Raw genomic sequence first — 25838 nt, forward strand, 5'->3', positions numbered from 1 at the left:
GCGCTGCATTCATTGTATCATTTCCAAAAGCCTCTGAATCATCCAAATAGTTTACATGGAGGAATATTCAAGCTTAACACAAAGTTTGATGCAGATTTATTGCTCTACTCACTCATTTTGAATGTGATGGCCACACAGTATACATGCTCACACAATGGCGTCTGCAACCCCCACTGATTAGTACAGTGAAGTCATCATTGTTCATGCACACGCATTCCAGTCCACTCTTCTTGGCTGCCAGGTTACATTGATGCCACTCAAACCATTCTCGTTATATTAACAATGGTTGGATTTATTCTGGACAGACCTCATTGTGTGTGCTTTTTTCTGCACTACCTGACTAAGATGGTAACTGCTATGTAAGATGCAGCCCTACACCTTTTGTTCATCAACTCTTATGTTCAGGAGATCTCAAGTATTGATTTGGTTTCAGAAGAAACTTTCTGCTCATGTTTTGTACTTTGGGGATCAAAAAGCTTAGGATCCTGTTATTTGGGGCATCAAAGAGCCTCAGAAGTGGTTTCCCCCCACTTAGGGCTGCACTTCCTTTCAAACAACTAACTACAGTTCTGTAATCCTCACTTCTCTTTGAAGCCTATGAGTACAAGTCCTGATGAATGTTACTTAGGAATTACACTGAAAAAAAATCATGTTGTGGCTGCTTCCCCCAAACCCCAAAATATTTGCTCCATGAAAATAAACATCCAACCCAGATGTTGACTGGTTGAACTTCACTGTATGCCCCACTGAAATGCAAAGGCCTCAGCAAGCTCCCCTGGTCTGTCATCTCATGGTAATCTTGGCCTCTCACTCACTTGGCATTAAATTTAACACATACAAGCATATATATATGCACACAAATATACATGCATATATACATAAACACTGAGCATATAGTGCAGGCACACACATACACATATGCATACACAAGCACACATGCTTAGTTGCACTCTTACAGACGCATACATTCAATAATGTATGCACACATGTACACAGCATGAATGCATGTGCGCATGCGCATGTGCACACACACAAAAAAACACAACCTGTGTGAAGTCCAGTGTCCTGAAGCTCTTAGAGTGCTATAAACTGAATGTTTGTGCCCCCCCCATTCATATATTAAAATCTAATCCCCAGGAAGACGTTATTAGGAAGTGGGACCTTTCAGAGGTGATAAGGTCAAGAGAGAGAAGCCCTCATGAAGGGGGTTAGTGCCTTACAGAGAGGCCAGAGAGCTAACTCTTTCTCTCTTTGCACAATGTGAGGACACAGTGGGAAGACAGCAGAGTGCAAGTCAGGAAATGGGCCCACTCCAAAACCTAACCAGGCTGGCACCATTGAACTCCCAACTTCCAGAACTGAGAGAAATAAATTTCTGATGGTCATAATTCACTAGGTTTCTGATATTTTATTAAAGTAGCAGGAATGACTAAGACAAGGAGTGAGAGAAGACTGAGAGGAGGATGTTTGCCTTAAAGAAAAACAGCTACCATCTTCAGTGGTGACAGCTGATTATAAAAAGCCTCTTCAGCCTCTTCCCTCCATGGTTGCTCTGCAGACTTTTGTTCCTGTAGCCCAGCCCCACACCACTCTCTCCTGTAGCCCAGTCTTAGACCATCTCTCTGGTTCATGGGCTCCTCCTTTATTTTCTCTTTCCTCTCACCACTTCCTCACACATTAGAGCTATCTCCCTGCCTTGCCTCATGCACAGCAATTTTTCTGCTACTTATTTTGATTTACTTAAATTCTTTCAGCACTATATCATCTCTCTCCTCATACCCCAAGCTACTCTTAACAAGATATTTTTCCCATAAATACTTCTTCCTTCCTAAATGTAGTTCTTGTGATTTTCCACTTTCATTACAAATGCAAAGGAAATAAACTTCCTTAAGGAGTACCAAATTCAGAGCCCTGATGAGTATCCATTCAGCCTTTAAGCCCTGGCCAGACTCTCAACTGAGGGTTTGTTCCACTTACTCTCCTTCCCACAAGGACCTCAACACCCCCATCCTTCCCAGAAACAGGCTTCTCCTCCCTGATCTTCACCATGGCACTCTTAGCTGTTGCAGGAACACAGATCTCTGGGTAGGGGCATTCCCATGCACCTCTGCCCAGGTGTCCTGTGACTCAGGAGATGATGAGCTAATTTTGTCTCCGCCTGTGGCTTTAGGCTGTTCAGGCCACTGGGTCATGGAATCCTGAGGACAAAGAGGTCTGTTGAGTACTCCATCTGCCTCCTTGAAGATAAAGTCTTAAATTGGGGCTGGCCTTGTTGATTAGCGGATCTGCTTTGCATCCCTGATAGGTGTTATCTAAACCAGAAGTTACCCTGGCTGTATTTTACATATTAATGATACTTTGTAAGAATTCTTTCACTTGTAAAACTTCTTTTATTGTTGGCTGGAAAGTCACACCCCCTGTTCTAATAACTTTTGAAATCCTAATTAAAGGATGGTGTGACCCCTCACTCTTTTGCTGATGGTCTGAGCGAGCCACAGTCCTCCGTGCATACTGGCCACTCATCCTGCTTGCTGGAATTATCTCAGCATCCCCGACCATATTCAACACTTCACTTAGCCCTTCCCAGCCTCTACTCATGGGATCTGGAAAAAGACCAACATCGAACAAGGCCCACAGAGATTCCCTTCTGGAGGTTGACTGGGGACCAGCAAAGAAGCTGGACATAAGGAGGTGACACAGCCTGTCAAACTGGACATGTGGCTGCCATTTTAAAGAAGTGAGAGAAATACGCATGGTGATGGTCATAGGCAAGATTCTAGAGTGGATCATTAAAGAGCCGTCCCAGGACAGAGCCCAGTCACTGTGTGAACTCTGTTATCACCTCATTGCTGAGCAGGCCACTGATGGCAGTGCAGCCAGAAGACTCAGTTATACATAGCCTTTGTTTACTTGTTTTTGAGAAGTGGAACCAACATTTTCATAAAAGTCAGGATCTTAGGCTTGTCTTTAACAAGGACAAGCTCTGGCAATACATCATCAATCAACTGGAGCTGGGAAGGGCCTGTCCCTGGAGCCTGGATTCTGTCTCTTGCTGGCCATTGCCCTCATTATGAGTATTTCTCTCATCCATCAGCTTCACTCATTTTTTCAGGGTCTGGTAAGAAGCCCAACAACAGACTTGACAAGGTTCCCCAGTTTGACTCTCACCCTGACAGGCCATGTCTCCCAGACTTCAGTGGTTCTGTTCCTGCTCTGTGGCTTCAGCCTGAGGATAAGCTGGTCAACTACAAGTGAGGAGAAAACCAGCATGCCAACCCCCACATTGAGGTCCCTAACATGAGGAGAGGAAGAGCCTAGCTGGGCTGGGCCACTTCCTGGCTGGCTTTCTGTTCTCAGACATAATATAATCTCCACAGAAGTGGACTCTGAGATGGAAGTTGTTGTGCGGGATGTGTGCTGCCCTGGAGATCAACATCCATGGAAAGCAGGAAGGAGGCAAACTGTCTTAGTCAGTTCAGGCTGCTGTAACAAAATAACACAGGCCCTGTGCTACCCTGTGTCATGGGCCTCACAACAGCTCACCTGGCCCACATCTTCAGGGTCCCTGATGTGCATGTACATATTTGCTCTAGAATCTCACCCATACTAGAGATGAATCCCTCCCCAGACTCCAGAAGCTTGAGCCCAGGCCAAGCAGCCTTTATGGGGAAGAAACCTTGGCATGCTCCCTCCTTCTTGCCATCTTCCCAAGCCAAGGGTCTTTCCCCATGAGGATGTACTAGCTCCACTGTATACAAGCAGGTATAAGTTAGACCCTGGGAAAAGGGCTGGAGGCACTTCATCTCAGCTCCTGGGTTTTGCCAGACCAAGGATCCCATACATACCTTCCACCTTGTGAAAGCATGGCCATCCTTCTCCAAGCTGTCTGTGCTCTCCCATCAACTCAGCTTAGGGCACGGGTAGGGAAAGAACCCTGAACCAGAGCTGGAAGAGCACAGCCTTCCCTTGCCTTCAGTCACACTTCTGCTTTCCCACAGTTGGACAGAAACTGAATATGGCAGACAAAGCCTAAAATACTTGCTATCTTGCTCTTAAGCTTGCTGATCCCTGGTGTCAGGCAGCATCACTCCCATGCTTGGTGGCTGGTGCTGACAATCATCCTCAAGGACTCTAATCCTCAGTAAGGCCTGCCCAGGCTTTTTCACAAGATGGTCTTAGGTTATCATGAGGGTGGGTATAAAAGCTGCAAGGCTTCTTGAGGCCTAGGTTCAGAAATCAAATGTCAGTGCCACCACAGCCTGATTCAGTGGGTGGGGAAAAGAAGCCCTTTTGGTGGGAGGAGCAGTGACCATATCACCAAGAGCCATGTACTGAGGGTTGGAAAAACTGCCACCATTGTCAAACATATCATGCAAGTATGTTCAACTAAACTCCCTAGCACAGCTAAGCTCAGCCAGGGTGCCTGACAGAGCTTCAGTGGCCACATGGGGAGAATGGAATACAATCCAGAGTGATCTTCACTATGGCACTGTGGTGTCCTTAAGCTCAGAGCCCCCATACATACTTGTCCCATTCAACAGGGACATCCTGCCTCCATCCCTCTCTGAGCCCCAGGCTCCTGCTCCTGGTTACCTGAGAGCTGAAGTCTATATTTTCCAAAGTCACTCTAGGGGGCCCCAGAGCCATTTATTTCACAGCTGACTGCATCGCAGCCCAGCTTAGCAACAAATAACTGATTTCCATCTGGCCCAGAGCCAGAGGCAAAACCCTAGGAAGATGCCTGGAGATAAGCTGGGCACCCCTGCCATGCTTCCATGGTCTCCTTGCAGTCCATACCCACCATGCCTCCTGAGAACCCAGGCCTAGAACCCAGGTCTGCCTGACTCCAAGTCATTTTGTGAAAAGAGGTTTTGTGAGCTATCCTTTGACATTCCTTTGCCCACACCATGCTAGGCTGTGTCATTTCTGAATAAAAAACTATGGTTTTATGAGGTGGAGAAAATGTCACCATCTCATAAAGGGAAATACTCCTATCTGGAAAAGAGGGGTGGTAACACGGGCCACTCTTGATGATAAACCATCAGTTGATTCCAGATCTCTAGTAAGTGGGAAAAGACACTCTAAATAAGAAAAGGAAGTGTTTTTTTAAATTCTAGAATGGTGTTGGCAAACTATTCCCAAGGGCCAAACCCAGCCAGTGTTTGTTTGTGTGCAAGTTAAGAATGGTTTCGTGTTTTTAAAGGATGTGAAAGGAAAAAGATGATGAAGGAGTTGTAACAGAGACCATATATGCTCATGGAGCCCATTAAGTCTAAAATATTTGCTGTCTGACCCTTTACGGAGCAAGTCACACTCCAGCAGAGTCTAAAAAGTGGGAAATGGGGAACAAAGACAGGTTGGGACAGGAGGTTGTTCATAAGCTCTCCCTGCCCCAGCGTCCTACTTAGAGATTGAAAGTCAAATGTGTAATGCCAAAAAGGGACAGAGTGGGACTAGAAAAGCCACCAGAGAAGGCCCTGGAAAGCCTTGAGAGGCCTAAGACATTTGCAAGCTAGACAAGTCAATTCACTTTGACCTGGAGGGATATGGGTATGTATCTGTTTCCTAGGGCTGTACCCCAAACTGAGTGGCTTACGACAACAGAAAGGTATTCTCTCACATCCTGGAGTCAGAAGCTCAAGATCAAGGCAGAGAGTACTTCTTGCTTCCTCCAGCCTCTCATGGCTCCAGGCATTCCTCTGGGCTCTGGCATCACAATCTGTGGCCATCTTCTTTTCTCTGTGTCTCCTCCTCTGTCTCTAAAAGGCCACTTGCCATTGGATTTAGGACCCACCTCGATAATCCAGGCTGATCTCACCTCAAGATCCTTAACTTAAAGTACAGTTACATTCCCAGGTTCTAGGGGTGAGGACATAAATATATTTGGAGGGGGGGCTTCCCTAGCAGCATATGTGTAAACAATTACACCCCTTCCACACATCACGCAGACTGTCCACTGTCTACAGTGTTTTCACGGTGACTCTTTGCATACTGTGAAGCCATGAGCAAACTGCTCTGAGCATGAGCTGAAGAGCTGGGCTGCATGGCTGGAATCTTGATATTGTCTCCCACTGTAGACTGTGGTAATTTGTCTCCAAAAATGACCCTCAATGAGCCATACCCTTGACTCTGGGCTGCCTGCTGACTTACACCAATAGAAGGGTGGAAATGGTACAGAGCCAGTTCCAGCTGAAGCCTGAAGAGAGCCTGGAAGCTACCATTTTCACATTCGGGATGTAGCCACAATGTCAAGAAGCCAAAGAGAGACAGCAGGATGCCCACTCAGCCAGTCCTATCAATAGTCAGAGTCATGAAAGGTGATTAAAGTGTTGTTGTTTCAAATCACCAAGTTTTAGGATAGTTTTTTATGCAACAATAAATGACTGAAATGGTAACTTAGGGCAAGTCATTTAACTTCCCAGTTTCTTCATCTATAAAATGGGTACAATCAAAGTCATTCCTACCTCATAGGACTTTTGTGAAAACTAAGGGAGTTGATGTAGCACATAGACATCATGACTGTCCAACAAGAGTTTAGCAAAAATTCCTCTTATTTTACTCCTTTCCTCAAGTTAACCTTTGGATGATGAAGCAGGCACTATAGCGCATGATCCAGAGATCATTTGCAGACAGCCCCTACTTATCAGTGGCTCTCTGTATGTCCCTGCCTGTGAGCATTCAGAAGCCACAGCAACACATGTTCTCTGGTAGGTGGGACAGGCAGAAGTGCCACAGAATGAATGCCCACAGAGTAACCCTCACAACTGGAGGAGGAGAACTAGTGTTTTCAGCCCTCTGTGGGATGAGTCCAAGGCATGCTTGTGCCCTCTCTCAGAAAGCCCCAAAAATGTTGGAGCCCTGGTTTCCCTGGTGATAGCTCTTTCTATCACTTTCCACTTCCCTACCATTTTTTTTCTGGTACCAGTTCCCAAATAAATGACTTGTACCCAAATCTTTATCTCTGGACCAGCTTTTGGGGGAAACTCAGGTTAAAGCATTTGTAAAGGCATTTGAAATAGGTGAAACTGAACAAAATCACAAATGTGGAAATGGCCCTATACACATGGACATGAGGAGAGAGGAGCAGGCTATCAGCAAAGCTCAGATTATGTACTGCTGAGAGGTGAGTGAATTGCTAGAAGAAGCCCTGTCATGTGATCCTCTCAGCATTCCTAATTCTCCTATCTTGGAAATGTTGCTCCATCAATTTCTCCTTTGTCTCTAACTCCTCCCTTTGAACTTCTCCTATTGTTATGCAAAGGTGTGGGTGATTTCTCAGGGCTCAGAGCTTGGGAGATACTGAGATCAGGAAGACTAATGGGGAACTTAGGAGAGCTACAGAAGACCATTGCTTTCTAATAGGCTGTGCAGATGAAGAAAGAATCCTTGGGACAGTAAGGTGAACAGTCAAAACTGAACAGTCCCTGTTCCCAGTGTCCCTCTGGACTGACCCTACACAAAACCAAGCCTTTCCAGGTGTTGCTTTATGTGTTAACACCCACTACCTAAGAAGGGGTGGAAACTGGGAGAACTCGAACAGACAGACAAGCAGGCCAAAAGGCAATTTGACAGGCAGACTGCATTGACCAAAATTCTCTTTCACAAGCAATAAACTGAAAGATCCAGGGTAGCTCACTGGATCTATCAGAACCAGGCTCAGACCAATGGTCAAGAACCATGGTCAGAGTCACAACTAAAACCACAGGGTGAGATTTATTGGTCCTTGATGCCACTATTGCTGAGCCCTTGACACCAACACCAACACTGCTGTGAGTTCTGCCTCTGACACCACAAATGGCATTAAAGCCACCACAGTGAATTATAAGCCACCTTCCCTTCTTTTTATCATTTGTTCCATATCCAAGGCTCAGTGTAAGAGTGTCTGTTTGGCAAAAATAAGCTACAAGACCATAATCTGCCAAGGGACAGAGTGAGCAAGTAGCAACCAAAATAAGATCCTCAACCTGGATAAGGAAGAAAGATGCTGGGCAGCCAAAAACAGAATGCCCACAACAGTCCACCCCCTTTGACAGACCAACACACTCAACTGGTCTCCTCAGTGACTCTAGTCAGCCACAAACCCAAACTCCTGGTTGATAGATGCTTCTTCTATGTGTGTTATGGTCCCACCTGAACATACTGGCCATACTGTAAAGTTTACACCAGAAAGCATCCACACACATAAATGAGAGAGAGAAATAATAAAGAAAAGGACTGTTAGTTAAACTATACAAATATACCCATGACCTAACCAAGGAAAGAAATGCAAATATGGGCCATATTCTCTTAACAACATCTTACCATAACACTATACCCATGATTTCCATCTTCCCTTCCTTCCCCATCCCACTCCTTTTACTTTTAGTCAGCGATGAAGAAATGTCTTAATTTCATACCTCAGAGATCAGAGTTCCTAGCAGTCTGTCACTAAATTTTAACATAACATAGGGAAGTACTAGGGGATCCTCTAGATTCCACTCATTCACCTTTCCACTTTTTCTGTGTGGCAACAAACTCGTTAAGTCAACACCAAAAGCAGCACCATGACCAAATATAAAATGGGTAAATTCGATGTCTTCTGGGACTACCCTATGCTATGGTATCTGATTAACTTTGGTTCTGCATCCTCAGTCCTGTCTTGTAGACATTTAACTCCCTTCCATAGAGGTCTACAAATTTCCCAGGAAAATGCATTATTCTGTTCACCTTGTGCTCTGAGCACCTGATTCTAGGCTAACTGGTTCCTTTCTGAATAGCACCAACTCAGACATATGATTAACAGCTTATCTCCCCAAACTCCATCTTTTTTTTTAAAACCTTTTTGCTCTCACCCTATCCTCTCTATCCTTCCATCTGGTGTTTCCCTCAAGTTCATCTCATTTTCTCATGTCAAGCAACTTCACTCTCACCTCATTCTGAGTTCTCACCTCATACATGCCTTTAACTTTCTTACACATTAACAAAAAATGAGAGAGAAAATATATTTTAACTTAGATTGTATGAGATAACTCCTGCCCTCATTCCATTTCATGTGTCTTGGATGTGCTCTTTCCCTGCTTGACCCCAGTTCTCACAGCAGGAGTTTCCAGCCTCATTGATGGTGATCCTATTCTTTACATATATTTAGCATAAAAAATAAGTTGCCTCTAAATGCAAGTGTAAGCTGACTCAATGTGAAGAGAAATGTGTCTATGATGGGCATACCAAGAGCGGGGATTTCAGTGTCCAACGTGGCCAGTACACATGGCACACTGTGCTTTATTGATGACTTAAGAAAACTGTCAAGAGTAATTTTGACTAACTGGCATTTCACTTTCTGAGATGGTTTTAGATTTTAACCCCCTCTTAAGACCAGACTCAACTTATTTTTTGTTCTATTGTTTTTTAATTAATAAACCTTATTTTCAGAGTAGTTTTAAATTCACAGCAAATTTGAGAATATGCATGTATTCCCCTAAATACCCTGTTCCCCATATACAGACAATGTCCCCTATTTTCAACATCTCCCACCAGAAAAATACATTTGTTACAATTAATAAACCTACACTGACACATCATTATCAGAGTCCATAGTTTACTTTAGGGTTGACTCTTTGTGTTGTATATGCTGTGGGTTTGGACAAATGTATGATATGTATCCACCATTAAAATACCATACACAATAGTTTCACTGCTATAAAATCCTCTGTGCTCCACCTACTCATCTCTCCCTCTGCCCCTACCCCAGGCAACCACTGATCTATTTCTTGTGTCAATAGTTTTGCCTTTTTCAGAACGTCATATAATTGGAATTATACAGTATACAGTCTTTTCAGACTGGTTTCTTCCACTTAGTAATATACATTTAAGGTTCTTCTATGTCTTTTCATGGTTCAATACCTTACTTATTTTTAATGCTGACTACTCTTCCATTGTCTGTATGAACTAATTTGTTTGTTCATTCACCTACTGAAGGACATTTTGTTTGCTTTTCAAGTTTGAGCAATTATTAATAAAGCAGCTATCAGCAACCATGTGCAGGATTTTGAGTAAACATGAGTTTTCACCTCATTTGGGGAAATACCAAAGAATGCTATTATTAGAAAATATGGTAAGAATATGTTTAGTTTTTTTTTAAATATCAATTATCTTCTTTTTATTTTATTTTTCGGTTTTTAAATTACAGTTGTCCAATTATTTCTCCATTGCTCTCCCCCACCCAGCCCAGCCCTTCTCCCACAATCATATCCCTCCCTGTTGTCCCTGTCCATGAGTCATTTCTACATGTTCCTTGACTAAACCCTTCCCTTACTTATCCCCCTTCTCTTCCTCTCCCCTCCCCTCTATTGACTGCTATTCTGCTCCTTGTCCTATTTAGTTCATTTGTTTATGTTGTTCTTTAGTCTCCTGTATTAGGTTATATCAAATGGTATATTTCTTTCTTTCCCTGGCTTATTTCACTAAGCATAATTCTCTCTAGTTCCATCCATGTTGTTGCAAATGGCAGGCATTCCTTCTTTCTTTCTGCTGCATAGTATTCCATTGTGTAAATGTACCGCAATTTTTTGATCCACTCATCTACAGAAGGACACGTAGGCTGTTTCCAGCACTTGGCTATTGTAAACAGGGCTGCTATGAACATAGGGGTGCATAAGTTCTTTTGAATTAGGGTTTTAGGATTTTTCAGGTATAATCCTAGCAGTGGAATCACTGGTTCAAAAGGCAGTTCCATTTTTAGTTTTTTGAGGTAGTTCAATACTGTTTTCCATAGTGGCAGCAGCAGTCTGAATTCCCACCAACAGTGCAGTAGGGTTCTTGTTTCTTCACATCCTCGCCAGCACTTGCTGTTTGTTGATTTGTTGATGATGGCCATTCTGACTGGTGTAAAATGATATCTCATTGTGATTTTTATTTACATCTCTCTGATGGCTAATAATGTTGAGCATTTTTTCATGTGTCTATGCATCTTCTGTATATCTTATTTGGAGAAGTGGTTGTTCAGATCCTTTGCCCATTTTTTAATTGGGTTGTTTGTTTTCTTGATGTTGAGTCGTATAAGCTCTTTATATATTTTGGAGATCAGTCCCCTGTCTGAGATATCATTGACAAATATGTTTTCCCATGTGGTTGGTTTCCTTTTCATCTTGCTGATGTTTTCTTTTTCTGAGCAGAAACTCTTTAGTTTGATGTAGTCCCATTTGTTCATTTTTTTCTTTATTTCTCTTGTCTTAGGAGATGTATCCATGAAAATATTGATACGTGGGATATCTGAAATTTTCCTGCCTATGTTTTTCCCTAGGACTTTTATGGTGTCATGGCTTACATTTAAGTCTTTGATCCATCTTGAGTTTATTCTCATGTGTGGTGTAAGTTGGTGGTCTAGTTTCATTTTTTTGCACGTCCCTGTCCAGTTCTCCAAGCACCATTTGTTAAAGAGGCTCTTCTCACTCCATTTTATGTTCCTTCCCCCTTTATCAAATATTAGTTGACCATAGACGCCTGGGTTCATTTCTGGGCTCTCTATTCTGTTCCACTGATCTATATGTCTGTTCTTATGCCAGTACAAGACTGTTCTGATCACAGTGGCTTTGTACTATTGTTTGATGTCTGGTATTGTGATTCTTCCTGCTGTGTTCTTCTGTCTCAAGATTGCTTTTGCTATTCAGGGTCTTTTTTGGTTCCATATAAATTTTTGGAGCATTTGTTCTGGGTCTGTGAAATATGTCATTGGTATTTTAATAGGGATTGTATAGAATCTGTAAATTACTTTGGGTAGTATGACCATTTTGATGATGTTGATACTTCCCATCCAAGAATATGGTATTTGCTTTCATTTATTTGTATCTTCCTTATTTTTTTTCCAATGGTATGTAATTTTCAGTGTACAGGTCTTTTATCTCTTTGGTTAAGTTTATTCCTAGGTACTTTATTTTTCTTGTTGCTATAGTAAATGGTATTTTCTTTTTTGTCTCTGTCTCTGATATTTTATTGTTGGTGTACAGAAATGCCTTAGATTTCTGTATATTTATTGTGTACCCTGATATTTTGCCAAATTCACTTATTATACCGAGTAGTCTTTTAGTGTTTATATGGTTTTTGATGTATACTATCATGTCATCTGCATTTAATGATAATTTTACTTCTTCATTCCCAATTTGGATGCCTTTTATTTCTTTTTCTTGTCTGATTGCAGTGGCTAGGACTTCCAACACTATGTTGAATAGAAGTGGAGAGAGTGGGCAGCCTTGTCTTGTTCCTGATTTCAAGGGGAATTCTTTCAGTTTTTGTACATTTTGTATGATGTAGGCTTCAGGTTTCTCATATATAGCCTTAATTATGTTAAGGTATGCTCCCTCTATTCCCATTTTGCTGAGTGTTTTCATCATAAATGGGTGTTGTACTTTATCAAATGCTTTTTCTGCATGTATTGATATGATCATGTGATTTTTGTCTTTCATTTTGTTTAGGTGATGTATTATATTTATTGATTTGCGAATATTAAACCGTCCATGCATCCCTGGGATGAATCCCACTTGATCATGGTGTATGATCTTTTTGATATATTGCTGGATCCTGTTTGCCGATAATTTGTTGAGTATTTTAGCATCTATGTTCATCAGTGATATTGGCCTGTACTTTTCCTTCTTTGTTGTGTCTTGACCTGGGTTGGGAATTAGGGTAATACTGGCTTCATAGAAAGTGTTTGGGAGTCTTCCCTCTTCTTGGATTTTTTGGAATATTTGAGGAGGGTAGGAGTTAGTCTCTCCCTAAATGTTTTGTAAAATTTACCTATGTAGCCATTCAGTCCAGCGCTTTTGCCTGCCGGGAGTTTTTGATTACTGTTTCAATTTCCTTCTTTGTTATTGGTCTGTTGAGACTTTCTACTTCTTCTTGATTCAGTTTTGGAAGGTTATATGTTTCTAGAAATGTGTCCATTTCTTCTAGGTTGTCATATTTCTTGCCATATAGTTGTTTGTAGTAATTTCTTACAATTGTTTGTATTTCTGTGCTATCATTCGTGATTTCTCCTCTTTCATTTCTGATTTTATTTTGGTCTTCTTTCTTTTTTTTCCTTGATGAGCCTGGCTAGAGGCTTGTCGATTTTGTTTATTTTTTTGAAGAATCAGCTCCTAGTTTTGTTGATTTTTGAATTGTTTGTTTGGTCTCTATGTCATTTAATTCTGCTCTGATCTTGATGATTTCCTTCATTCTTCTTGCCCTAGGCTTTGTCTGTTGCTGTTCTAGTTCTTGTAGCTTTATGGTTAGATTTTTTATTTGAGATTCTTCTACACTTTTCAGGTATGCCTGCATTGCTATGAACTTCCCTCTTAGGACTGCTTTTGCTGTGTCCCATAGGTTTTGGGCTCTTGTGTGTTCATTATCATTAGTTTCTAGAAATTTCTTGATTTTTTTCTTTGATATCATTGTTAACCCATTCATTATTTAATAGTATGTTATTCATTCTCCATGAGTTTGGGTGTCTTTGATTTTTTTTTCTCTGTGGTTGATTTTTAGTTTCAAGGCACTGTGGTCTGAAAAGATGCTTGATATGATTTCAATTTTCTTGAATTTGTTGAGACTTGTTTTGTTTTCTACCATGTCGTCTATCTTTGAAAATGTCCTATGTACATTTGAAAAGAATGTATATTTTGTTTCTTTGGGGTGAAAAGTTCTATATATATATCAGTTAAGTCCATGTGGTTTAGTGTGTTATTCAATGCCTGTATATCCTTGGTGTCTCTTTGCTTCGAAGATCTCTCTATTGCTGATAATGGAGTGTTGAAGTCCCCTACTATGAGTGTGTTGCTGTTAATATCCTTCTTGTGGTCTTCTAGTATTTTCTTTATGTATTTGGGTGCACCTATGTTGGGTGCATATATGTTTATCAATGTTATATCTTCTTGATGGATTTTTCCCATAAGTATTATGAAATGTCCTTCTTTGTCTCTTTTTATTGCCCTTGTTTTGAAATCTGTTTTGTCTGATATGAGGAATACTACTCTATAGTATTCCATATGCTTGGAATACTTTTTTATATCCTTTTACTTTCACTCTATGTAAATCTTTTGTTTTGAGGTTCGTTTCTTGTAGACAGCAAATATGTGGGTCCTGTTTTCTTATCCATTCCGTTACCCTGTGTCTTTTAATTGGAGCATTTAATCCAGTTACATTTAAGGTTATTATTGATGTATATTTATTCATTTCCCTTTGTACCTGTGTTTCTCTCCCCTTTTTTTCTTCTTTTTCTTAAAATATTCCCTTTAACATCTCTTGCAATGCTGGTTTGGTGGAGATGTATTCTTTCAGTCTTCCTTTGTCTGGGAAACTCCTTATTTCACCTTCCATTTTGAATGAGAGCCTTGCTGGGTAGAGTATTCTTGGTTCTAGGCCTTTGTTTTTCATTGCTTGGAATATTTTTGACTATTCCCTTCTGGTTTGTAGTGTTTCTTTTGAGAAATCGGTCGATAGCATTATTGGAGCTCCCTTGTATGTTATTTGCTGTTTTTCTCTTGCTGCTTTTAGGATTCTCTCTTTGTCTTTGAATGTTTTCATTTTAATTATGATGTGTCTTGGAGTGGGTTTTTGGGGGTTCTTTTTCATTGGGACTTCTCTGTGCTTCTTGAACTTGCATAACTTTTTCTCTCATCAGGTTGGGAAAATTTCCTGTCAATACTTCTCCTATCAGCATTTCTATTTCACACTACTGTTCTCCCTTTCTTATTCCGATGACCTGATATTGTTTTTTCTCATGCTATCCTGTAATTCTCTTACATCTTGTTCATATTTTTTCAATCTTCTTTCATTTTGTTGTATTGTCTGGGAATTTTTTTCTACATTGTCCTCTAATTCATTGATCAGATCATCTGCTTCGTTTAGCCTGCTTTTGATTGATTCTACTGTGTTTTTCAGTTTAGAGATTGTATTCTTCATTTCTTCGTGGTTCTTTTTAATAGTTTCTATGTCCTTTTTTATTCTGGTGCCGTTCTCTGCAAGTTCCCTGTAATTTTCTTGGGACCGTGGGTAACTTCGTTGGAGGTTGTTGTAGTTGTTTTTGAGGTTGTCGAGTATATTGAGCTTCTTCACCACCATTGTTTTGAATTCCATGTCTGACATTTGGGCTATGTCTATTCCATCTACCTGTCTTTCTGGGTATTCCTCTTTTCTTTTCATTGAGAGGTTGTTTCTGTGTCTTACCATGTTGGATACTTCTTGTTTGTTTTTGTTTTTTGAATTTATCTGCTTTGACTTCCAACCTTTGTGGTATGAGATTCTTTATAGGAGATCTGGGGGTTTCGGTGGTGCAGTCTCTTTGAACTCCTGAGCCTGATGTCCTTGCGGTACCCTTTATGTTGTTTGTTTATGCTGTCTGGTTATATTTCAGATGCTCTTTGGTAGGATCTTCCCTCTGACTAGTTCATGGAGAGTCACTCTGTCTACTGTGTCTTGAGTTCTTTTGTGGAGATGCTGTTAAAAACATAAGCACACATCCCAGGCATGAAACCCACACCCTCAAAAATATACCCCACCTTCTATCCCGCTATGATCAGCCAATGAGCCAGTATTAATATAAATGTAGAGAGATCAGAGTTTTTATACTACAGGAAGAATAGATAACAGTTGTTTTTAAAGAGGAAAAATATTATTTTTGAGAGAGGGGATGATAGATTAATAATAGTAGCAAGTAGAGTTGAGACTATGCAAGACAGTAAGTAATATTTACATTGTATGTTAATAATAATAAAAGAAAAGGAGGGAAGAATGCAGAATATAGTAAGAAATTGGGATTGTATAGTATTAAATTTATATAATAGTTATATTCTATTTATTTAGTGTGAAAGAGAGGCTAAACTAGACAGACAAACAAATAAACAAAAATTAAAGAGGAAGGATGAGAAGGAGAAATGGTATGACACAAATTAAAGATATAGTTTCATAAGAAAAACGTAAAAATTAAAATTAAAATTAAAAATAAGAAATTATAACACTAACTTCCTCCCAGAACTAGTCTGGATTTACAACACAATTTTGGAGAAATCATCTGGAATAACCAACTGAACACCAGCTGGAGAGAAGTCTTATAACCACGGAGAGACAAAAAAGGCCGCTACATCACAACGTGACCGGTAGGGAGTGCGGAGACGCGGAAGAGCTGGCTGGGCTCACACGGGTGGCAACTGAAAGGACTGAGAAACAGCTCAGCAGCCGGGGATTCCCCCTGAGAAGGACAGGGTCTAAACCCCCAGCTGAACTTCCCAGCCTACAGCAACAGAGTGGAAAGTAAAATAGTATCCAGCTGAGAAAAGCGAAAAGCCACAGGGTTTCTTGCTAGCCGGAGAGAAACAGCTGAAGAAAAAGAGCTCTTAAGCGGATCACATACAAAAATATTTTGGCCCCCACTTACCCTGGGCTCAAGCGGAGGAAAGGCAGAGAGGACTGGAGATGCTTGGGGAGAGTTTGGTGTGGTGGCTTTGAGGGGAGAGCTGGGGAAGCGACCGGGACCCAGTGCTGACTCATCCCCACACTGCAGGCAGACCATTCCCGGCCAAGTGGTGTCAGCCTGAGGGGAAGCAAAGGCCCTGCCTACAGGAATTAAGCTGCCACACCCACGGTCCTTAAACCTGAGGGCTAATCACAGATTGAATAGATTATCAACTAAAGGAGACAGACAAAGGCAGTAGATCCCTGGAAGTCTCCAACAGGCTGCCTAGGCCCAGACTGGTACAGGATCTGACGCCACCAGGGGCAGATCCAGGAAGTGCAGATCATTCTAAGAAGCACCAACAAACAATAGGAGTCACAAAAATGGCGAGACAGAGAAACAACCCCCCATCGAAAGGAAAGGCAGAGTCCCCAGAAAGAGTGCTAAATGAAATAGAGGGGAGCCAACTATCAGATATGGAATTGAAAGCATGTATTATGGAGAAGCTCAATGAGCTCAGCAGAAACTACAAAGAACTCCAGAAAAACTACAGTGAACTCCAGAAGAACTATAAGGAACTTACTGAGAATTATACCAGCATCAAAAAGGACATGGAAGCTATCAATAAGAGCCAGAAGGAAATGAAGAATATGATCTCTGAATTGAAGAACACAGTAGAAGGAATTAAAAACAGGCTAGAGGAAGCAGAAAATCGGATCAGCGAGCTGGAGGACAATGTAGACAAAAACTCATAGACAGTGCAACAAAATGAAAAAAGGCTGAACAAGACTGAAGAGGCTCTAAGACAGCTGCAGGACAACATGAAACGTAATAATATCCATATCATAGGAATTCCAGAAAGAGAAGAAAAAGAGCAAGGGATAGAAAACCTTTTTGAAAAACTAATGACAGAAAACTTCCCTAACATGAAGAGAGAAAGAATCATGCAAGTCCAGGAAGCACAGAGGGTCCCAATGAAGATGAACCCCAACAGGCCCACTTCAAGACACATCATAATTAAAATGGCAACATTCAAAGACAAAGAGAGAATCCTAAAAGCAGCAAGAGAGAAACAACTAATAACATACAAGGGAACTCCAATAAGGCTATCATCAGATTTCTCAGCAGAAACACTACAAGCCAGAAGGGAATGGCAAAAAGTATTCCAAGCAATGAAAAACAAAGGCCTACAACCAAGAATACTCTACCCAGCAAGGCTCTCATTCAAAATGGAAGGTGAAATAAGGAGTTTCCAAGACAAAAGAAGGTTAAAAGAATACATCTCCACCAAACCAGTATTGCAAGAGAAGCTAAAGGGTCTGCTTTAAGAAGATGAAGAAACAGAGAGAGACAGAGAGGAACATGAGTACAAAGGGGGAAAATGACAATGAATAAGTACTGAAAGAAAGAAGGAACTTCTACCATTTGCAACAACATGATTGAAACTAGAGAGAATTATGCTTAGCAAAATAAGCCAGGCAACAAAAGAAAATTACCTTATGCTATCACCTGTTAAAGGAAACTAATGAACAACACAAACAAATGAGCAAAATTGAACCAGAGGTATGTAAACGAGGAATAAACTAACAGTAACAAAGGGGGAGGTGGGAGGGAGAGAAGTGGTAAGAAGTGGAATGGTCTAGTCAAAGAACATGTGTAAATGATCCATGGACATGGACAGCTGGGCGGGGACTGAATGTGGGAGAAGGGAGGGACAGGGTGCAGAGAAGCAAGAGGGGGAAAAGAGTGAGACAACTGTAATGGAAAAACAAACAAACAGAAAAATTTTTAGTGGGGGGAAAAATAAAAATATAAAGAATAGAAATGCAAGTTCAGTGAATAGTAGAAGGATGAGGATTTTCCTTCACACTGTATATATTTTCTCCCTATCTGATACCTCCAGAATTTGGCATGCTAAAGAAGTAAGTAATGACCTAAGTTTCTTTGCATAAAACTAATAAGACCAGTTGTTAAATACGATTTTTTGACTAAGACTTTGACTGGAATGTCATGCCTAAAGGAGACATGCTTGGGCTTTGATTGTTACCAAAAAGCCCTGAGCAACTGGGACTGACTTTCAAAGGTAATAAAAGTCCACGAGATAAAAGGCCTGGTAACTTGGATGAATGAGCGGTCCATAGCAATCTTTCCAGGGAAGGAACGAAGGTTGTTTTCCTGAAAGATGGCTAGAAGGGACCTTAAGGCACAATGGAAAACCAGGAGGACCTGGAAAAGACAGGTGTTTACAGGCAAGGCTGAATGCCAGGTATGTGGCTCAGCTTCTGTGCCCTGAAGGGCAGACTGAAGGTCACCCTAAATGTTCGTTGCGTAAGTTCCAGCAAAGCAGAACTAAAGATCATAAGTGATCATTTGCTGCTCTTGTTGTGTTTATGCAAATGAACAGGATAAATTAAAAATGAACTTAATGCAGTCCCTTTAATGACAAGGAGGATAATCTTAGGAAGAAAAATCAAGATTCAAGGAAGATCACAATGCCCAGTGGTAGACTATAAAGTAGTGCAGCTAACCGTCTTTAAAGTTTCTTTTCATTTAAAATTTGTTTTCATTTGAAAGTTAAACTATGTCTGTGGCATTATCAAAGATGTTTAATTTACAGGCAAGAAGAATGTCAAATGCCTTGCAACTGGATGTCTTTCCGATAAGACAGTCCTACAGATCTATAAACTTGTGTGTGGGTTATGTTACATAAATTAACATGTGTTTTCTGTTTTCAAAGGGCATAAGCCTACGATCTCATTACCTGAGTGATTGTCTGTACGTATAGGCCTCACTTAATCCTGTCTGCATTGCTGCCTCCTGAGACTCAATGGTTTGGCTGAACTAAGTGGCTGGGTTGGTGAAGAACGGGGTGGTCTGTGGGCTTCACTTTAAAACTGGTTTCTCTTTTCTATCCTAATGGCTTGGACAGAAAGAGCCCAGAGGCCTGAGAGGGGGGAAACCTAAAATATTTTGCTCAGTCCAAACTAAGTAAAATGGGCAAAAGGGTTTTGGACAGGTGAGAGGTACTTGGCATACCTTCCTCTAAAGAAGCCCTTCTTTTCCCTAATGTGGGACATTGAAAAATTAATACCTGTCTTTTGTCATCTAGTGGTTACGGATTGAATGATGTCCTTTAACCCTGTTGCCCCAGAATACAACAAGGATGTGCCTGTTAAACCAAGCATGCCATTGTCCAGAGACAGCCAACCAACCTGGAGTCTGCACGATCCTTCCCCTTGTGGGAAGGCCACCCTCCCCTCCACACCCCCACTCTTATTAGGGATTTCTTTACCCAAGGATAGGTAGGACGATGACCATGTCCAGCTTGAAGCAACTAGAGGAGCTCGAGACCTTCGTCCATTGTCCTTTATAAGATTGTAAAGGGTCTTAAGTCTGAGAGGGAGGGATTGTTATTTTTTATTGTTAAAATATTTAACTAATTAATTAATTATTTTTTAAAAAAAGAAGAAGAATATATGAAAGGGTGAGCCATGGGCATGGACTTGGGGAGGGGATTGTCGGGGAAGGGGGGTGCTGGGCGGAGGGGAGCAAAGGGGAAAAAAATTGGAACTATTGTAACAATATAATCAATAAAATATACTTAAAAAAATAAGAAATTATAAAATTAAAATAAAATAAAATACAAATAAAAACTAAAATAGAAATAAAAATTAAAAATATATATAAAAGAAAAGTTTTTACTCAGTTCAGCCTTTGTGTGTCGTCTTCTTTTTCTGGATCTACAGCTGGTCTAATGAGGCGGGCCAGAGGTTCCTGTTCCTTTCAGCAGCAGTGTGCGCCTGTGGTGGCTGGAGCATTCCTTTGGTGCCTGTTGGAGCCTGCCAGGGTGCTTTTGCGTGTTCACCTGTGCGTGCACAAGGTGGCCTGAGCGCTAGCCTCAGGCCTGCTGAGCTGCGCTCTGGGAGTTGGTGTCTCGCCTCTTGGGGCGGAGCCCGGACACTTGTGCACAGTGGAAGTGAGCGTCTGAGTCACCACCGCCCACTGTTCCAGTGCCGCAGCCGCCCAACGTTCCAGCACCCACCTGGGCGGGCACGAGCACAACCTGAGCAAGTGGTCTGCGCTCTGGCCTGGCGCCCACTGGGGCTGCCCAGGGGTGTCTGCGCACGGTCTTCTGCGTGCCCAGTGGGCCCTCCCTGCACCCGTTGGGGCACTGATCTTATGTCTGTTGGGGTGTGTATGAGGGGCACCTGGACGTGTGGCCCCGTGCACCTGGGCCAGTGAATGAGGGCACTTCCCTGTGTGCACCCGTGCGACCCAAGGGAAGGGTTAGGGAGTGGGTGAGCACACTTCTGCGCCTGCGCTCCTCAAGAATGTCCTACCACCTCCAAACTTTCCTCCCCTCTCCGCAGTTCACAGGAGAAAAATATAAATGAAAATCACGTTCTCACATGCACAGCAGTACGCTGTTTCTTGTCTTTCAGCGCCAATGCCACCTGGTCAAGTCCTGTCTCTGCCAGTGGCAGAGATCCACTCTCCTCCCGATTCCTCTCTTGGGAAGCCTGTAGTCACCAAAAAGCCTTTGTGTACTTCCAGCCGCAGCTCCGGTAGCCACCCCAGTCAGAAATCCCATCTCGTCCATTTTTTCTCCACTATCCTCACCACACTGGTCATTCCCAGATGGTTTTCTCTAATCCAGCAGTGCCAAGGCTCAACTCCTGCCAGTGTCCATCTGCTCACTGAGATGTTCTGTCTGCAATTAGTCCAAACTGCAGACTAGTCTCAGAAGCCAGAAAGCGCAGCCTCCCCTCATACCTCCACTATCTTCTCCCCTTCTCTAACATCAATTATCTTCTAAAGTGACTATACCGTGTTGCATTCCACCAGCAGTGAATGGCAGTTCTTGTTGCTGCACATCCTCTTCAGCATTTGGTGTTATCAATGTTCTGGACAACAAGTGGGTTGTGCTATCTCATTATTTTAATTATATTTCCCTGATGACATATGATGTTGAACATCTTTTTAATGCTTATTTTTTATGTATATACCTTCTTTGTTTAGGTCTTTGGTCCATTTTTTAATCAGGTTTTTAAAGTTTGTTTTTTACTTCTTATTCCTGAGTTTTAAAAGTACTTTATTTGATTTTAGTAATTTTAGTTGTGATCACAATTATGCCCTCACCTTTGACACTATTGACTTATTAAGGTTTTTCCCCAAACAAATATATTTCTCTCTGTTGTAGGACTTCTAGTCCAAGTATACAAGATAATAACCTCTTCTGATACACGTGCCAGCAACCTGATCTGCAGTAAAGTATGGTAGGCCAGAGAGCACAGAGAAGGTGTAACTAATGGCTAGGGAGAGCACAGAAGACCTCTCAGAGGAGGACGCACATCTGAAGAAAGTGTCAGACTCACAGAAGACCAGGAAGATGGTAGCAGGAGAAGCATAGTGAAGGTACAGAGTGACAATATGGGCAAAGTGGCTGAAGGCTGGGGTGTGGAGAGCCCATGAACACTCATGTGTATCTGTACATATGTACTCTCAGGGCAGCCATGAGTGCCCACACAGAGAAAAACATGTATGCCTGTGTACACATAAGATCACACAAATACACAGGTATGCACATGTATAGATATGCACAGAAGCACTACACACACAGAGGTAGGCACATGCACACAGCATTGTACTGGAACCCACCAGCAGAAGCCTAGAGAGAAGTCCCCTGGACTCCCAAAAGTTACCCAGTAAAGGTTGGGCCCTTTCTCTTAAGCAGTCGTCGGAAAAAGCCAGAGATGTCCTTTGGGACCACTTCCCTTGGTCTTTCCCAACTCTGCTGGAAGTGGAGTTTGGAGGAGAGACTGAAAAAATGTGGAATATAATCAAATAGCATTTCAGGTCCTCCACAGGCCAGCTTGTGGACTTGGGCAAGGATGGGTGGGCACCTGGCCCACTTTTCTCACTCAGACTTCTGGTGCACCTTGACAGGCCTGCAACTCCTTCATTTGGCCCTCAGTTCTATAACAAAGGCAAGAGGGTATTATCAGTATCCCATTGGGCAAGTGAGTAAACTAGGGCTCAGGGTGGAACTTGTCCCACCAGGTGACAACCAGCAAGAGTGGGATCTATGGCAAGGCCTCAGTCTGCATCTTCACATTTCTATGTCTTCAAATAACTCTCAACATTGGACACCCAAGTGAGGACTGAGTCCCTCCATCCCCATTGGGAGGTAGGTCCACAGAGAAATAATCTGTTTGACCTTCAAAGAACCTAAAGCTTGTATTGGTAAGGGCCTTTGTCAAATTCCTCCAGTTGACAGATGAGGAAACTGAAGCCTCTGAGGGGCAGAGGCACACTCAAGAAGTCACATCTGGGATGCTGAGGCCATAAAATTACTCTGGCCTCCTTCTTTGGCCAGAGTTCTGCCCAGCATGCACAGAGATCTAGAATGCATACAGAGGTGTATAAAACATGCATGCAAAAATTCCAGAATGTTAACTGATGAGCACCGAAGTAGCCTAGGGCCAGGTGGGCTGTATGTTGCTAAGGTCTGGCACAAACTCTGGCCCCTTGTGTCTGGGTAGAGATGGGAGTCAATCCACAGTCTCCAGGGTAGAGAGGAGGAGTGTCAGCCTGGCTGTACATCTCTGCCTTGCCACACACATACTGCCTCTGCTTTCTCCCTGCTGTTGGGAGCCCAGTCATGATATTCTCCCCATAGGCAGATGCAGCCTGGGTCTGCCTGCTGTTGGTTCCATGGCTGTTGGTTCCATGCAACCTCACATGGTTGCACTACTAAGAGCACACCATGCATGTCTCTGCAGAAATGGTACAAAAGCTGGTTTTAAAGTGAATTTTATGGAAGTCAGATATGCCCATGATAATCAATCTATACACACCAAAAAGCAAATGGGGGCTGGTGACAGCTCTGTCAGCTCCTCCTAGCCCTCGTCCAGGGACAGTCTCTTTTAATTGTTTGGTTTTAATCCTTCCAATGATTCCATAGTTGAAATGTGAAATAACCTATGTTTAGTCCCATTTTAAAAAGATGAGGCTTCACCCTTTTTTTCCCTAATTTGGGACATTGAAAAATTAAGCCCTGCCTTTTGTCATCTAGTGGTTATGGATTGAATGATGCCTTTTAACCCTGTTGCCAAATCTGTTGCCCCCAGAATACAACAAGGATGCCAGCCTGTTAAGCCAAGCACACCGTTGTCTGGGGACAGCCAACTGACCTGGAGTCTGCAAGATCCTTCCCCATCTGGGAAGACCACCCTCCCCTGCACACCTCCACTCTTATTATGGATTTCTGGACCCAGGGTAGGTAGGACGATGACCATGTCCAGCTTGAAGCAGCTAGAAGAGCATGAGACCTTCGCCCATTGTCCTTTATAAGATTATAAAGGGTCTTAAGTCTGAGGGGGATGGGGATTGTTATTTTTTATTGTTATAAAAAAATAATTGATTATTAAAAAAATAATATAGGAAAGTGTGAAGCCAGAGAACTTGTATGCATGACCCATGGGCATGGACTGTGGGTGGGGTGCGGGATAAGTGTTGGGGGAGGGGGGTGCTGGGCAGAGGGGGAGCAAAGGGGAAAAATTGGGACTATGGTAACAATATAATCAATAAAATATACTTTTAAAAAAAAAGATGAGGCTTTAGCTACTGTCCCTTGCTGCCTTTTCCTTCCATCCCTTCTATAAATCAGGTTTAGGACTTACATTTTTTAAAGATTGTTCTATCAGTACCTGGATTAATTGCTATTGCTGCTATAACAAATTACTATGAATAGGGTGTCTTAAAACAACACTAGTTAATCCTCTTACGGTTCTATAAGTCAGAGTCCTAGAATCACAGTGTAAGCAGAACAGTATTCCTTTGGAGGCTCTAGGACAGAATCCTTTGCCTTTTCTAACTTCTAGAGGCTGCCTGCATTACTTGGCTCATGACCCTTTCTCCATCTTCAGAGCCATCTTTCAATCTCTTTCTCTCTCTGACCTCTGCCTCTGCTGTCACCTCCTTCTAACATTTGAATAAAGAACCTTGCAATGACATTGGGACCACCAGATAATCCAGAATCACCTTCCCAGATCAAGATTCTTAAGGACTTCTGGTGTAGATGACAGAGTAGGTAAATTCTGTACTTGCCTCCTTCTATGACCACATCAAAGTCACAGCTAAATTATGGAAGTCATCCTTGAGAACCACATGAAGGGTAGCTCAACAGAACTCCTATGACTAAGGTTAAAAAGAAGAAGCGATATGGAGACTGGTAACTGGGGCAGAGATGTGAAACAAGCTGGACCCACAACCACATGTAGCAGTTAAGAATTGGGAGGAATATCTCAGCTACAGTGAGAGCATCAATGCCAGAGTCCTCAAAACATCAGGCTGTGAAAATCAGCGAGAACTTGTTCAGGTGAGATGGAGAGCTGCTGTAGACCCAGGCATCCTCTTCAAGGGCCTGATCACAGACTCACTTGCTCACACTCACCCTAAGCTCCAGGGAGGCTCCCTCCAAGACAAAAGAGGTGGCAGGCATCATTTTTCCTTAGATGAAACTTCCCCCAACCCAGCCTGAATGTGTAGGCAGGAACCAAATCTGAGTCTCCATCAAACCTGCTAATACCACTCTCATCTTACCCTTGTGAATCCTTGAGACACTCACCCTACCTAACTCGAGCAGCAGCCTGAACCGCTTTTAGTGGCTAATTTCTCACAAGTTGCCAGCCTTGGCCTATACCATAGAGTAAAATCTCTCAAAGTCCCACAAACTCCAAATATGCATTTGCTGACCTTGGTGTACCCTGTACATCTTGCTGAACAGCCCCAAGCCTGGCACTAGTGGAAGCCAGCCTCAGTTCACAGCATAACCTCTCCCAGGTAACCCTAAGCCCAGCACAGGAGCTACCAGATCACTTTGTAAATCCTACCAGGTGGCCCTGGGCCAGACACAGGTAGTGGCTGACTTTGGTCTGAACCAGAGCTCCTCCCCAGAACCCCCAAAGCCAACATACCCAGTGGCTGCTTCAGACATCATCAGAGCACCACCCAGTTAACACCAAACAACACATCCAAAGGGCAGAGTTAACAGGCACCAGAGCCACACTAAAGCAAATTATATTCTGCGGGGTCAGTTTGTCTGCTATAGTCACAGCCAGTCCTCATAGCCAGTCAGCCTGAAAGTCAGTTCCACCCACTGACATGCCAACAGTAACACAGGGGGACAATTTTTAACATAATTTCTGTTGAGTTCGATTTTTTAGCTGTTTTAGACTTAAATAGACATGCTGATTTCAAAACTGCAATTAGTTTTCTTCTATCACATCAAATTTTTCTGTGCTGCTTATCTTAATGTGACCACTCTAGGCTGGGTGGAGCCTGGATCAAGGGAAGCAATAGTGCTCTCCTATTGGCTGAGAGCAAAACTCCCCCAAGTGGGGAGGAATGAGGGGTGACCTTGGAGACCAGCGATAGG

This window comes from Furipterus horrens, unplaced genomic scaffold (genome assembly GCF_987537825.1).
Source record: "Furipterus horrens unplaced genomic scaffold, mFurHor1.1.pri manual_scaffold_8, whole genome shotgun sequence".
Lineage (NCBI taxonomy): Eukaryota > Metazoa > Chordata > Mammalia > Chiroptera > Furipteridae > Furipterus > Furipterus horrens.